The 15,999-nt window shown below is 45.2% G+C and overlaps 1 protein-coding gene across 1 annotated transcript in view; it reads right to left on the reverse strand.

Annotated features, from left to right (window-relative positions):
* Window positions 1-15,999, reverse strand: part of LOC106553071 (solute carrier family 2, facilitated glucose transporter member 11) — a 34,096-nt gene that overhangs the window by 17,385 nt on the left and 712 nt on the right. The gene's annotated exons all lie outside the window — the stretch shown is intronic.

The raw sequence follows: 15,999 nt of genomic DNA on the forward strand, positions 1-15,999 counted from the left end.
ATTTCAGTGAGCACGAAGATCACCCTGTAGGTATCTGCCCATCTGAATCTTCCTAGGGAGAAAGAAATGCCAGTTCCTGGCCCTGGGTGGGTTTCTCAGCCTTTCATTCCTATAAATCCTGGGACAGGTGTTGTCCCTACATGTCAGAATTGGCCTGAGGTTTTGGTGCATCCTCGCAGACCATTTGCATTTGTCCAGTTATTCCAGAATGTCAAAATAGTGGGTGACTTTTTCCATCTTTTACTTTCTGAGTAATAAGTGATGCCCATATACGGTACCCAGAAGGAACAATGGCTTCTTTTACTATTACAAAATGCAGAAAAATTGTAGAACTGTTGAAGTTCAGGAATTCTAGTGTAAAAAAAAAATAACATAGAATTACTGTGTCAGATCCCTAACAGTGATACTGCCATTCAATTGGGAGGGAGGGACACCTCGGAATTAAATCACTAGCGTATCTGTAACAACTGAGTTTTACAACTTTACAACTGGTTTCCTGTCACCAGAAGACTGAAGGTCCCAGCATCTCTGGAGGGATGTTTATGATAGCCATGTGGGATAACTTACTTTAATGTCTAATAGAGATAGCCATGGGAACGTGTGCTTTATTGACTCTCAGGGCAGAAGAGTTAAGGAAACATCTTCATATGTGTTGGTCAGAATCTGCTTTCAGACAAAGGGGAGGGGTCATTATGAGCTTAATCCCACTTGCATTGCCTAAAGGGTTTCAGATGCTGCTTTGCTTCTAATGGTTTCCATCCTGACTGATTAAAGGTTCCTTTTGAAACAATCCGTTTCAAGAGTTTTTACTTTCTCAAATTAGGAGAGGAGCCATTACAAACTGTCTCATTCAGAAGCATGAAGAGAGGCTGGGGTGAGAGCTGAAATTCTTTTGAGTTTTTCCCCCTCCCCCTGCCCCCTTTAGGTGTATATGTAAGTTGTGGGCTGGATGAAACATTTTTGAAGTCCAGAACAGCAATGTGACATTATATATGCAGCTTAAGTGGGCACCTCTCTCCTTCATTCAGCTGTAGGAAGTATCAGACCTGCAAACCAACTTTTCTTTTTAGGTTTCAGGCCTGCCACACTTTCTACTGTCTAGGATGAGATAGTACAGACCAAGCTGACTTGCAAGAGGCTGCCATTAGAGCAAATGAGTTTTAGCTTTCTTTGCAATTGATTTCCTGGACTTCTCCACCTAGTGAAGCTGACTCTCAATCAGGGCACTGTACAATCAATGGCTTGGGAGGGTCTAGCTCAGGGGTGTCAAATTCAATTTCATTGAGTGCCACATTAGCATTATGGTTGCTCTCAAAGGGCCAGTAGTCAGTTTGCTGTGACTAGGTGGGCATGGCTGGGTGGATGTGGCTGAATGGGTTTTGATTTCTAGGCACGGCTAATTTGGGATGACTGGGTTAGGACAGAACATGTTGCACTGGCTAACTTGACGTGGGGACAGTTCGGAGCCCCACAAGTTCCCCGCCTCCCAAAACTGCTGGCAGGCATGACTCTAATTCCCATCTGCCTCCCTGTCTCTCTCCCTCCCTTCTTCCTTCTTTCTTTCCTCCCATCCTCCCTCCCTCCGTTTCCCTCCTATTCTCCTTCCCTGTCTCCCTCCTCATTCCCATCTCTTCCTTCCTTCCTTCCTTCCTCCCTCCCTCCCTCCTTCCCTGCTTTCCTCCTTCTTGTTCCCATCTCCTCCCTCCCTGCCCAAGGGGTGAGGGGAGGGGGAGAATTTGGCAGCTGTGCTAGTGAAAGGGAACCACTCACAGGCTGTATGACCGGGCCAGGGAGTGAGCCATGGGGGCGCTGATCTACAACTTTATCCCCTGGAAACAGCAAAGGGCTGCCCCCACCACCTCAACCCTGCACCCAGGAGGCAGTAAGCGTGCAGGGTCTGGCATCCATGGTGACCATCTTGCCCCGCAGGCTGACTATGTTCTGAGTGCTTCCTTTTCACCTGGGATGCCAGGCCCTGTGCACTCTCCATCTCCCAGGTGGCAAGGCTGAGGAGGCGCTAAGAAGGCCGAGGATGCGGCAAGGCCAAGGAGGCCCTGCGGATCTAAGCCTGACTGAGTTCTGGCCCGGATGGTCACCATGAAGTTGTAGATCAGTGCACGGCCAGGCTGGACTGGGTAGTGAGGTGGCAGGGGGCCGTTCTTTGCTGTCCCGAGGTGGTTCTGTGGGCCAGATCTAACCAAATTGTGGGCCGGAATTGGCCCATGGATCTTGTGTTGGACATGTCTGTTTTAGAGGTAAACAGATGGAAAAGGGGAGTGGGACATACTGTAAACACTGGGGCCACCATAGAAAATAACATAGTCCAAGTATACTGTATCGCCAGAGTTTCTTAGAAGTTGAAGATACCATTCCCCCCCAAAAATATAATTTAATATTTGAATTCTTAACTGGCAAATACCTGGTTTGGTATAGCACCCATGTCTAATCAATAAGGACAAGTTTACAGCAAACAATAATATTCCCTGAAGACCTGTCCAATCCAGTCCAGCACTTGAGTCCTGTCGACTAAGGAACATTGTTTGGGGCTCCCAGAAAACATTTTCTGCCTTCACATACCCCTATGGAACATTCTTCCTCCAGAGATTAGAATGGCTGCCCCAACCTGGTGGCCTTTCTAAAGACCTGGCTCAGGGCCCCATCTCCTGGCTACATTCATATAATTTAATTTTTGTGCTTATGGTTGTCATTGCTTTTATTTTTATTTAATATTGTTTGCCACCAAGAGTCACTTGTTGAGATGGGCAGCTTTACAATAGATAAATAATTTTAAATTTATGCTTTTCTGACTCTAAGGGATTCTGGAAGTGGCCTGTTGAAGTACCTGTCCTAAGGAAAGCAGCTGTTTGTGCCTAGGCCAGGGCTTTTAGGGAAGGCAGATGATGTCCCAAGTTCACAAGCATCTAGTCAAGAAGGCAGGAGATGCTGGAAGCTCCCTGGACGGAAACACTTCCATTTCCTGGATATAGGAGAAGCAGAGAAGGGGGACAGGCATTGTGTGGCAGATGCTGCAGAACATCTGCTGGAGAGGAGCTCACTAGAAAGGTGGACTGACTGGGAATTAAATCCTGGGGTTGTTTATGAAAAAGAGGATAGTGGCACAGAAAGAGTTTTCTGGAACTGGAAGGGCAGTTCACAGCATCAGCCATGAACTTTTGTAAACTGTATTTCACTTGCATGTAGACACTCTTCTATTTGGCAATATCTGTTTAGAATCAATTCCCTAATTTGTTTAATCTCTCTCTCTCTCTCCCTCGTCATCTTCCATGTTGACCTACCCTCTGACTCCTGGTGGTTTACAATTGGTTCAAACATTAACAATAAACAAAAAGAATTGAACCAAGAGTACAAATGAAGAACGAAGATGGCAAGGAAGGCCAGCTGCCTGGGAACAAAGGGAAACAACCCACCCCATCTAAAGGGAGGGTGAGGTATTGGAAAATGGTTATTAGAAAGCTGAACTGACACCATTTTTAAAGGGGAAGCTTGCATTTTGTCATTGTAGAGGAGCAAGTGTACACAGAGAACAAAGGAAGGAGGAGAAACGTTACACTTCTAGCCACTGAGGTGATTTGTGCCAAAATTTGAGTATTCAGGGTACACAAACCAGTTGTTTATATCTGAGTATAAAACGTGTCACTGGGACTGGCTGCATTTATTCAAAGCTGTTGCCTTTTGTGCCTTTTTTTAAAAACTCTGAATTATGGTGCCTGGTATTTGGACCAGTTGCAGCTTCTGGGTGGTCTTCTAGGGCAGCCCCATAAAAAGCATACCGTGATAGTTAAGCCATGAAGTAACCAGGACATGTCTATCTGAAGGACCCCTTTATGTAGGAAAGGCCATATTGAATTGAATTGAATTGAATTTATTAAATTTCTATGCCGCCCAATCCCGAAGGACTCCGGGCGGCTTACAGAAATAAAAAAGAAATTAAAACAATAGGACACACAAAGTTAAAAAAGGGATGCAACAAACACCCAATCAGAAGGAAAAGCTAGGCATCTCTTTTGGCGCTTCATCTCCTGGAGTTCCTCAGTAAACCAAGGAGCCCTCCTGGATCCACTGCCGCGGAGAGGCTGCAAAGTGCAATCCGATCCAGGGCCCCAGTTGCCACTGTGTTCCAGGCGGTGACCAGGGTCTCTGCCGGATTGTGGGCAAGAGAGTCAGGTATCTCCCCAAGCTCCTTCTAAAATCCCAATGGGTCCATCAGGTGTCTTGGGCAGAACCACTTAATCGGTTCCACTTCCCTGCGGTGGGGGAGTAGCTTCCAAAAATCAAGCCTCAACAGGTAGTGATCCAACCATGACAAGGGCGAGATGTCTATTGCCCTTAACTCGAGATCACGTCTCCACTGCCCTGAGAGAAACACTAAGTCAAGCGTGTGTCCCGCTCTATGAGTCAACTGCATATCCAGCATGCTGTGTGTAACGGTAGAGCCTCTTGCCACAACTGCTACTTGCTCATCAAGCAGGAGCTGTCACTCCAGGAAGGTTCCCAAGTCGCACCCCACCTGTGAACGGGAAAGTGCCATCCAGCCCAAGGGCAGAGATCAAATATCCCCAGATCCCCAAACATCCATAGCCACTTGGGCCTTTATTAGGATTGAGTTGAGATGGTTCCTCTGCATCCAAAAGGTTCTGAGACAGGACTTTAACCACCTTCCCTGGTTGACCCATTGCAGAAAGATTTTTTGACAGCTGCCAAAAAAGCCAATGAAGTCCTAGGCTGCATCAACACAGGGATAGTTTCAAATTCATGTGAAGTGATGGCAGTGTTTTTCATTGCAATTGTGAAACCACACTGGGAGCAACAAGAATGATTAGCGGGTGGAGTTTTAAACTATGAAGAACGGTTGCAGGAATTGGGTATGTCTAGTCCAGCGGTATCAAATTCAATTTCACTGAGGGCTGTATCAGCATTATGTCTGCCCTCAAAGGGCCAGTAACTAGGTTGCCACATCTAGTGAGTGTGGCTGGGTGGGTGTGGCCAGCTCACTGCCACTCATTGGGCGCAGCTGATTCAGGATGGCAGGGTCGGGATGGAACAAGTCGCACCAACTAACTTGACATGAGACTATTCAGTGTCCCACAAGCTTCTCCCCTCCCCTCCTGATTGTAAAAAATTGTTATCTGAATACTTTGTTCTGAATATGAATAAGGGTACACCTATGGAATTTGTATGGGATGCAAGCAAAGCGTATATGAGAGGAGTACTGATGAATATAAACAAAATACATAGACATAAACAAGGGCTAAAACGAAAAGAATTGGAAGAGGAAATTAAAGGGAAAGAATTGGAGTTAATATTGAATCCAGGCGATACAAAGGTTAAGGAAGCAATTACTATATTAAAATCCCAATTTGATATGTTGATCTCTGATCAGGTAGCCACTAGTTTATTATATGCAAAACACAATACTTTTTGTAACGCAAATAAACCGGGCAGATGGTTAGCTTATCAGATTAGGAAAAAAAACAAAAATTCGAAATGTAACCAAATTGATTTATAGAGGGAAGGAGGTGTTTCAACAGGAGGAGATTCAAAAGGCATTTCGGGGATTTTTTACAGAATTGTATAAAGGGGACAAAATTAAGGGTTTAGATATAGACAAATACTTAGATAAAGAGAAAATACCCCTAGTTAGAGAAGAGTACAGACAAAAGTTGAACCAACCAATAACCTCAGGGGAAATCTTGCAGGTAATTAAGCAACTAAAGTTAGGGAAAGCGCCAGGCACAGATGGCTTGACAGTGGTCTACTATAAAAATTTACAGTTAGAAATGGTAGAACCTCTTAGAGAACTATTTAATAAAATTCAAACGGAAGGTAAAGTGCCCCCATCTTGGAAGACAGTGTTTATATCCTTAATACCCAAAGAAGATCAAGATACTACCCAACCAAAAAATTACAGACCTATCTCATTACTTAATGTAGATTATAAAATTTTTACTAAAATACTAGCAAATAGGTTAATGGTGGTTATGCAACAATTGATACATACCGACCAAACAGGTTTTATACAGGGGAGACAGATGAAGAGTAATGTTAGACTAATTATTAATGCATTAGAATATTTGGGAAAGAACAACCAAATTCCTGCTGCGTTCATATTTCTGGATGCTGAGAAGGCCTTTGATCGAGTTAATTGGCAATTTCTGTTGAAGATATTGCAAAAAATGCAGATAGGAGATAGCTTTTTGCGGTCAATTAAAGCAATATACCAACAGCAAACAGCTCAAATCATAGTCAACGGAAGTTTAACAGACCCTTTTCAAATCGGAAAAGGTACAAGACAGGGCTGTCCTTTGTCCCCACTATTCATTATAACTTTGGAAGTATTGTTGAATAAAATACGGGGCTTGGGTGGTCTAAAAGGGATCAAGATTAGGCAGCAAGAATACAGAGTCCGTGCTTTTGCGGATGATTTGGTCATAATATTGGAACAACCGCAGGAATCTAATATGGTTTTAATGAATACGATTAATCAATATGGTCAAGTGTCTGGTTTTAAAATAAATTTAGGAAAAACAAAAATATTAGCTATGAATATGAATACTAAACAAAAGGAAGAACTAGGAGGGATGCTAGGATGTGAGGTAGTCAAAAAAGTCAAATATCTTGGGGTTAATATTCTAGCCTCAAACGGGAAATTATATAAGCACAATTATGAACCACTTTGGCGGAGTATACAGATAGAGATGAAAAAATGGGAGAAATTGCACTTATCCTTGTTGGGTAGGATAGCGGCAGTGAAAATGAACATCTTACCAAAATTTTTATTTCTTTTTCAAATGTTACCTATACTTTAAAAAGATGCAAATCTTTTAGAATGGCGGAAGGGTATCAACAAATTTGTATGGGCCGGAAAGAAGCCGAGGGTAAAGATGAAAATAATGCAAGATGTACGCAAGAGAGGAGGCTTGAAATTACCTAACCTAAAATTATATTATGATGCAGTGGCGCTATCCGCAATTAGTGATTGGACCCATTTAACCAACGATAGAATACTGAATATCGAGGGACACGATCTGGTATATGGTTGGCATGCTTACCTGTTATTCAACAAAAAATTGGATAAGAATTTTAAAAGTCATATCTTAAGAAATGCTTTACTGCAGGTTTGGAAAAAATATCAATATAAACTAAATGACAAGTTACCCATGTGGGCAATTCCTAGACATGCAATTGAAAATATGAATATAGCACAAAAACAGGATAGAACCACCTACAGACAACTTCTCACTTCCGAAAGGGGGGTTCTACAACTAAAATCTTTAGAGGTATTGAAAGAGGAGAAGGTAGTTCAAACATGGTTCCAGTATGGCCAATTACAGGCCAGGTGGAAAATAGACCAAAAAACTGGTTTTATCCAAGTTGAGGATAATTTGTTTAAACAAATAAGAGATCAAAGTTTAATGCATATAAAGAGGATATATAATGTACTAATACAGATGGATTCGGAAACAGAATTAGTTAAAGATTGTATGATAAAGTGGGCTCAAAATATTGAAGAACCAATAATGTTGGACATATGGGAAAGAATATGGGTAAGAAATGTGAAATTCACACAAGCACAAAACCTGAGAGAAAATTTTTATAAGATGTTTTATAGATGGCACTTAGATCCTAGAAAGCTGGCTTCTATGTATCCGAATGTACAGCCTAAATGTTGGAGATGTGGTTCTCTCGATGCTACATATTTTCATATATGGTGGACTTGTCAAAAGGTTAAGGCATTTTGGATAAAAATGTGGTGGATTATGCAAAATATCTTTAAAAGAAGGATAAAGTTTACTCCCCAGTTATTTTTACTAGGCATATGTACGGACTTTACAGCGGTAGAGACTAATTTGGTTCTGCACCTAATAACAGCAGCAAGACTGTTGGTGGCGCAATACTGGAAGAAGAAAGACGTGCCTACAACTCAAGAATGGACATTGAAAGTCACAAACCTAGCCGAGATGGCGAAAATATCGGCATATCTTAAAGACCATTCAAATGAGAGATATAAACGAGATTGGAAAAAATGATTGACTATATACAAAACAAATATGGGACTAAGAAATTACAGATAGCCTATGCTCAAGATTAGGAATAATCTAAACTGTCCATAGCTAGTGCAACAGGAAGAAGCTGAGTTCAATGCAGAGATGTTATTAACTTCTTTTTTTTATTTCCTTTGTCTTAATATATTTTAGACTGTGTTTGTTAAAAATCTATACCATTTACGGGCTCTGGGAAGTTGGGGGGGGAAGGCAGGTGGGGTGTTAGGGGGAGCGGGGATACATAGTATGTGTTAGATTTTAAAGTAACGTGACTGCACTTGTATACTGTTGCTCTTTAATTCCACTGTAAAAATAGGACAAGCTGAATATATTAATAGATTGTAGAAATACAGGATGGGAGAGAGGACTGGAGGGAGGGGGCGAAGGAAGGGAGGGAGTGAATCGGGAGAGAGGAGTGGTAGAGGGGGAGGGGAAGTAGGGTAGAGAGGAATGATGGAGGGAAGATGGAAAGTTGGAGGGGGGCGAAAGAAAGGGTGTATGGAGGGTCGAAGAGGTACATTGGGTTTCTATTTTGGGGGGTACTGCTGATAAGATGAATGGGTGTGTTTATTGTTTAATGTTATATGTCCCCAGTTATGCACAGTATATATGTGACTGTATGAAAATGAAAATGGAAAATAAAAACACAGAAGCTTCTCCCCTCCCCAAACGGCTGGCAGCCATGCACCCATACACATGCACGCGCACACACAGCATTCCGAGTTTGGGGACTTGTTTGAGGTTCAAGGTTCATTTTATTTATATGCCGCCCTATTCCCAGCGGGACTCAGGGCGGCGCACAAACCCAAGGAGGGGAAGGGAAACACAAAAACTACAACCAAAAGTATACAGGGCATTTAAAACAACCAACAGCCACACGATTCGAGAGGGGAAGGGAACTCATTGATCCCAGGTCTGCCGACACAGCCAGGTTTTAACGGCTTTTCGGAAGGCCTGGAGAGAGGTGAGGGTCCGAATCTCTGCGGGGAGCTCGTTCCAAAGGGCCAGAGCCGCCACAGAGAAGGCCCTCCCCCGGGTAGTGGCCAGATGACATTGGCTAGTAGACGGAACCCGGAGGAGGCCTAATCTGTGTGATCTAATGGGTCTTTGGGAGGTAATTTGGCAGCAGGCGGTCTCTCAAGTACCCAGGTCCAATACCATGAAGGGCTTTATAAGTGATGACTACCAGCTTGAAGCGTATCCGGAGACCAATCGGTAACCAGTGCAGCTCGCACAGGATAGGTGTAACGTGGGTGTACCGAGGTGCACCCACAATCGCTCGCGCGGCTGCATTCTGGACGAGCTGAAGTCTCCGAATGCTCTTCAAGGGCTGCCCCATGTAGAGCGCATTGCAGTAGTCCAGTCTTGAGGTCACGAGGGCATGAGTGACTGTTGTGAGTGCCTCCTGGTTCAGGTAGGGATGCAATTGGTGCACCAGGCGAACCTGGGCAAATGCCCCCCTGGTCACAGCTGACAAATGATGTTCTAAGGTCAGCTGTGGGTCCAAGAGAACTCCCAAATTGCGAACCCTGTCTGAGGGGCGTAAGATTTCACCCCCCAGCCTGAGTGATGGAGTACTAGCCAAATTTTTGGGTGGGAAACACAACAGCCACTTGGTATTGTCTGGATTGAGCGCCAGTTTGTTAACCCCCATCCAGACCCCGACAGCCTCCAGGCACTGGCACATCACGTCAACCGCTTCACTGAGTTGGCACAGGAAGGAAAGGGCCTTCTCCCCAAGTTCAGGCATGATTGACAGATTGTAAACTGAGATGTGGATAAAAGTCTCCAAGCTTGGAATAGTGTGTGTGTGTGTGTGTGTGCGCACGCACACACACACGCGCGCACACGGCACATCAAAGAAAGCCTTCTACTCCCAATCCCAGACATTGGTGGTGTTTCCCTGCCCAGGAGGCGGCAGAAGTTGACGCTCCTTCCCTGCCTCATCATTCCCATCTCCTTCCTTCCTTTCCTTCCTTCCTACCTCCCTCCCTTCTTCTGTCCCTGCTTCCATCCCTCATTCCCATCTCCTTCCTTCCACCCTTCCATTCTTCCTTCCTTCTCTCCTTCTCATTCCAATCTCCTTCCTTCCTCTTTCCTTCCCTTATCCTTCCCCACTTCCTTCATTCTCATTCCCATCACCTTCCTTCTTCCCTTCATCCCTCCCCTTCTTCCTTCTCTGCCTCTCTCCTTCACATTCCCATCTCCTTCCTTCCTTCCTGTTTCCATCTCTTCCTTCTCCGCCTCTCCTTCCCTTTTCCCTCCCTTCCCTGCTTTCCTCCCTCATGCCAATCTCCTTCCTTCTTTTCCTTCCTCCTTCCTTCCTTCTCATCTCCTTCCTTCCTTCTTCCCTCTGTCCTTCCATCCTTCCCTTCCTCCCTTCTCTGCCTCTCTCCTTCACATTCCCATCTCCTTCCTTCCTTCCTTCCTTCCTTCCTGTTTCCCTCCCTTATTCCCATCTCCTTCCTTTCTTTCTTCCAGTTTCCCTCCCTTATCCTTCCCTGCCTCCTTCCCACCTCCTTCCTATTTTCCTTCCCTCCCTCCATCCCTCCCTTCCTTCCCTTATGCCCTCCTTCTCATTCCATCTACTTTCTTTCTTTCTTTCCTTCCTTCTTGTTTCCCTTCCTATCCTTCCCTGTCTCCTTCCCATCTCTTTTCTATTTTCTTTCCTTCCTTCCTTTCTTCCTCCTTCTTTCCATCCCTTCCCTCCTTCCTTCCCTGCCTACTTTCTTCTCCTTCTTCCTTCTTTACTTCCTTTCTTCCAGTTTCTCTCCCTACCTCTTTCTCTGTCTCCATCCTTCTCATTTCTATCTACTTCTTTCCTTCCTTCCTCCTTCCCTCTGCACCCAGGAAGGGACAAGAGGAGGGAGTTTGTCAGTGCCGGCAGCCCCAATGAAAGGAAAGTGCTCAGTCTGCATGGCTGAGCCAGCAAGGTTTAGGTTTAGGTTTATTGGACTTATATGCCGCCCTTCTCCCAAAGGTAAGGTGACCAGACGTCCCGCTTTTGGCAGGACAGTCCCAATTTTTTAAAAATTTATCCTGCATCCCATGGTGTGTTCAAAAAGTCCCGATTTTCCAGTGCTCGGTCCCGAGCCAAGCGGCTCAGCCGTCGGAATTTTTTTTGCCCGCTTCTCTTGGGCGCCGCTCTCCCTGCAGCCATGCCATGCAAGCCACCATCAGCAACCTGGTCAGGGTGAGCCGAGGGGAGGCAGGCGGGGATCTGGTTGGGAGAGGCTGGTGATGGGGGTGCCTTTTGAAAGGGTTGGGGGGCATTGGGGGAAGGCAATTGGGGGGAGTCTGCTTTGCAACCGCCAGCGAAGTCCTGTCTAAACTTCTTGGTTCGCCCTTCCCAGCCCAGAGCAGACCGTTCTCGGGAAAGCCGGGTTCTTCCTCCCTCCCTCCCTTCTCTTCCCTTCCTGCCTTTCCCCTTCCTCCCTTTCACCTCCCTCCCCTCTTTTCTTCCCTCCCTCCCTTCTTTCCTTCCTTTCTTCCTTCCTTCTCCTCCCTTTCTCCCTCCCTTCCTCCTTCCCTCCTTCTTTCCTTCCTTTCTTCCTTCCTTCTCCTCCCTCCTCCCCTTCCTGCTTCCCTCCTTCTTTCCTTCCCTATCTACCTTCCCTTCCTTCCTTTCTTCCTTCTCCCTTCCTTCATCCTTTCCTCCTTTCCTTCCCTATCTACCTTCCCTTCCTTCTTCTCCCATTCTCCTCCCTCCCTCCTTCCCTCCTTCTTTCCTTCCCTACCTTATCTTCCTTCTTTCCTTCCTTCCTTCCTTCCTTCTCCTCCCTCCCCTTTCCATCCTGTAAACTGTTCAGAGAGGGCTGTAAAAGCACCATGAAGCGTTACCCCTGCCACCCCCTCCTCCTCCTCCGCCGTGCTTTTGAGAAGCCATGAGGCCGCGGGAGCCAGTAGGAAGGTGGCGGATGGGGCGGGAGCAGGAAAAAAAGGCCCCATGGCTCCTCAAAAGCATGGCGGAGGAGGAGGAGGCGGCGGCAGCAGGAGTAACGCTTCATGGTTTTACAGCCCTCTTTTTTTTTTTACAGCTCAGGTGCTCCGAGCTTCCCCCCACCCCCCTGTCAATGGTGTCTCGCTTTATCCATCTTAAAATCTGGTCACTTTACCCAAAGGACTCAGGGCGGCGTACAACATAAGAACACATATTACAAAAGTTAAAAGAAAGATTAAATAGAATATCCCCAAAATCCAATAGACCAGCGATGGCGAACCTTTTTTGGCTTGCGTGCCGTAAGTGGGGGGAGTGCAGGCGTGCCACACCCATAATGCAATGCACAACCTCCCAGTGTGCATACACACACTATAGGTGCTCCCCCCATTTTTGCATGCTTTTTTCGCCCTCTCCAGGCTCCAGAGGCTTTATACTAGCATGGGGAGAGTGAAAACAACCTCCCCCACCCCCACCCCCGGAAGCCCTCCGGAGGCTTCAGGGACCTTCAGGAGGCTTTCCTGAAGCCTTCGGAGCAGTCAAAATGACCCTCCGAGCAAACCAGAAGTCACTTCCAAATGCCAATCAATTTTGACACAAAACTTTTAGGCCTATACTAAAATGCTGAAGATGAGGAATGTCAGAGCTGCCATTTTTAATCTATGCTATGCATTCCTGCTGACAGCCTGCCATATACAACAGAGGTGGGAAGGGAGAGATCAGTGGGGTGAGAAAAAGGGAGGGTTAGCATGAGGAATCAAAACCATGCATCCTGCTAATGTAAAACCAATCACCCCATGAAGACAGGAACTGTTACACAAACAATTTGTTAGCACCTAATTGGACACTCTTTGATGACCAGGTGGGAAGTAGGAAGAATGCTTTAGGAATGAAAACCCCAAATCTAGCTGTGCTTCTTCTGTAACCACTTGGCTTTAGTAAACTGTACTTTTGGCTAACCATGGGCCTGAGAGTTTTTCAGGAGAGCAAGTTGGGACAGCTGACAAGGAATTTCATCTTTCAACATGACAATGATCCAAAAAGAATACCTTCAAACCAAGAAAAGAATGGCTTCATCAAATCAGTTTTGAATGGCCCAGCTTGAATCCAATTGAAAATCTGTGGGGTGACTTGTGAGCTCCTTTGTGAGGAAGAGGGGCTGATTCCCAAGGCAAGACATGCTATGCTGAGATGCTCCTACCCCAAAAGACCGAACGCTGTCATGAAATCAAAAGGTGCTTCAACAAAGTATTAGTTTATTGGGTCAACTTTATGCAATCACATTATTGTAAGTTTTTAATTATCATTTTTATCCTAAAAGATTTCAGTTTGCTTTTCAATTGTACTTTACACATTAAAGGTGGAAAATATTCTTAGGTTATTTATCTTGGCATTTTAACAGGGGTTCTATATCTATATACATAGTTTTTATAACTATGTAAATTATATTTCTATTTAGTTATATACAAAGTGGCTCATTATTATGGGTTTAAAGCAATGCTGATTGTATTAAGGGGATTAAATAAAAAATGACCCCCTCCCTCCTCCCCAACTCACAAGATTCAGCTCATTTCCTAAAATAGTTGCCTCATTCTGTGTGGTGGGTGCGGTAGATTTAACTCCAAGGCTGGGGAGACTCTAGGGAATGATCTGCCACATTTGACTGGGCCAAAGGGAAGTTTGAGGACTGGCAACTCCCTACTAAACTTGTCAAAGGAATTTTATTGTTGTTTAGAGATTTTGTGGTTCACCCCCTGCATTTCAGGGATGTGGAATGTTAAATACCTGAACCTGTTCACCAACCTTGAAGTCTTCCTACAAGGACCATTTCCTAACAGCCATCAAAAGAATGAAACTTCTGCCATATTTTTGTCTTGGAGCAATCAGCATTGGCATTACTGCAGCAAGACAGATGCTTAGCCAACTTTTAAAAATTACAACTGCAGCTGCTGTTTCCCTTGAAGAGTTTTTCAACATGTTTTTTAAAAAGTTAGTTCCCTTGAAGAGCAACCCTCCCCCTACCTGGCAGACTGTGGCTGTCTTGTTGCTTTGGAGAGTAGCTCCCATCACCCAGGGAAATGTGATGAGGTTCCTCCCGCAAGTTTCTGGCTTCCCCAGAAAAGAGAAGAGTAACGCCCCATTATGTTCCATGGATTTCTGGAAGAATAGCTAAGTCAACCTGCTGATCCCAAAAATAAAACTTAAAACTGTACCACTTGCTGAAGTGCGCTCATCCTGCTTGATATTTGCACCCGACCCGTCTGTTGAACCTTTTGGGAAGAATGCTGGAGCACTGTCTGAATCTCTAAATCAGGAATGTGTGCTTAGTCACCCATTACACACCATGATGCAAACGTTTAGCTTGGCAGGTGGGAAGCTACTCTGAAAGTTTACACTGAATCGTGAGCAGGAGGCAAGGAGCAAGTGGAGCAGATGCCTACAGACTGGGGGACAATGTTGTTCAGAAGCCCCTCCACTTTCACAGTGAATAACCAGCCTTGCCGATTGGCTGAAGAGCAAGCATGATCTGCTAGTGATGTCAGAATCAATGGGGTTAATTTTTGAGGGGCTCCGAGGCAGCCCTGCCTTGCATGTGTGGCTTTTGTTGCTCACACACCCTGTATAGTGTGACCAGAACAAACTTCAGAACCATGAAACAAAGGCAGAGGGTCTTGCTAGAATGTGAGCCTTGGTCTGTCTCATCTTCCAGCTCATAATTCACTAACTTACAACCTCCCTTTCATCTAGAGCCATGATGGTGAACCTATGGCATGTGTGCCACAGGTGGCATGTGGAACCATATTTGCTGGCATGCCAGCAATCAGCTCTGGCACATGTGCACGTGCTGACCAACTGATTTTTCACCCTCTTGGAGGGCTGGGGAAGTCATTTTCACCCTCCCCAGGCTTCAGGAAAGTCTCCGGAGGTTGGGGAGGGCGAAAAAAGGGCCCAACGGGCCAACTGGAAGTTCGGAAACAATCCATTTCTGGCTTCTGGAGGGCCTCTGGGGAGGCAGGGGAGACTGTTTTCGCCCTTCCCAGACTTCAGAAAAGCTTCTGGAGTCTGGGTAGGGGTCATGCACACATGTGTGTGGGAGGTATCGGATGCACATGCGCAGGTGGGTGGGGAGGAGTTAATTTATGTTGGCAGGCATTTGCGTGTGATAGCACACCCATGCACAATCACTGATCTAGAGCATTCCCACAACCCTGTAAGGCAGGTTGGGCTGAAAGTCTCCAAAGCTTTCATGACCAAAGATGGTCTTGAACAGCTCTCCACAGCCTAGACCAGGGGTGTCAAACTTGCAGTTCATTGGCCGGATGCATCATGTGCAGGCCACACCCACCCCAGCTCCATGAAGGGGGGAAATGTTGCAAAACATCACATGATGGCAGCATGACAGCAAGAGTTTGACACCTATGGCCTAGACCATCTGACTCTTAGTTCTATTGTTCCATTACCTACTAGAGGTTTGCAATTGCTCGACATGATGAAGGTAAGTTGCAATTCTGATAATACATGATGAATTGAAATTGGGAAGAAAGCATGTGTTAAATATTAACCTCTCTATCATGCTGCCTCTCCATCTGGGACAGTAAAACCATAGCCCACAGGAGCAATTCGTACGTGGATTTTTTATTGTTCTGTTGATCTTCCTGTATTTTAAGCTGTAAATTTTACACTCCAATTTCCTGTCCTGTGAGTTACACATCATTAACCATACACTTTTGCCTAGAGGGCTCTTTTCCTTGGACAGAGGGAGGTGTTATGAACATGCACGGTAACTCATGTTTCTGAGAAAGTTTAAATACAAAACAGAACATAAAATAATAGGGTTAGAAAGGATAAGGAGTCTTCTAATCCAACTCCCTGCCCATGGCAGAAAACCCTTTTATAATTCTGGACAAATAGCTCCCATTTCTCTTCTTGAAAACCTCCAGTGATGGAGTGCCCACAAGTTCTTCTAACCATTACTTCTTGTCCTGCTTCTGGTACTTT

The sequence above is a fragment of the Thamnophis sirtalis genome, unplaced genomic scaffold, assembly GCF_051295495.1.
Source record: "Thamnophis sirtalis isolate CommonGarterSnake01/CBP01778 unplaced genomic scaffold, rThaSir2_p1.2 scaffold_2, whole genome shotgun sequence".
NCBI lineage: Eukaryota > Metazoa > Chordata > Lepidosauria > Squamata > Natricidae > Thamnophis > Thamnophis sirtalis.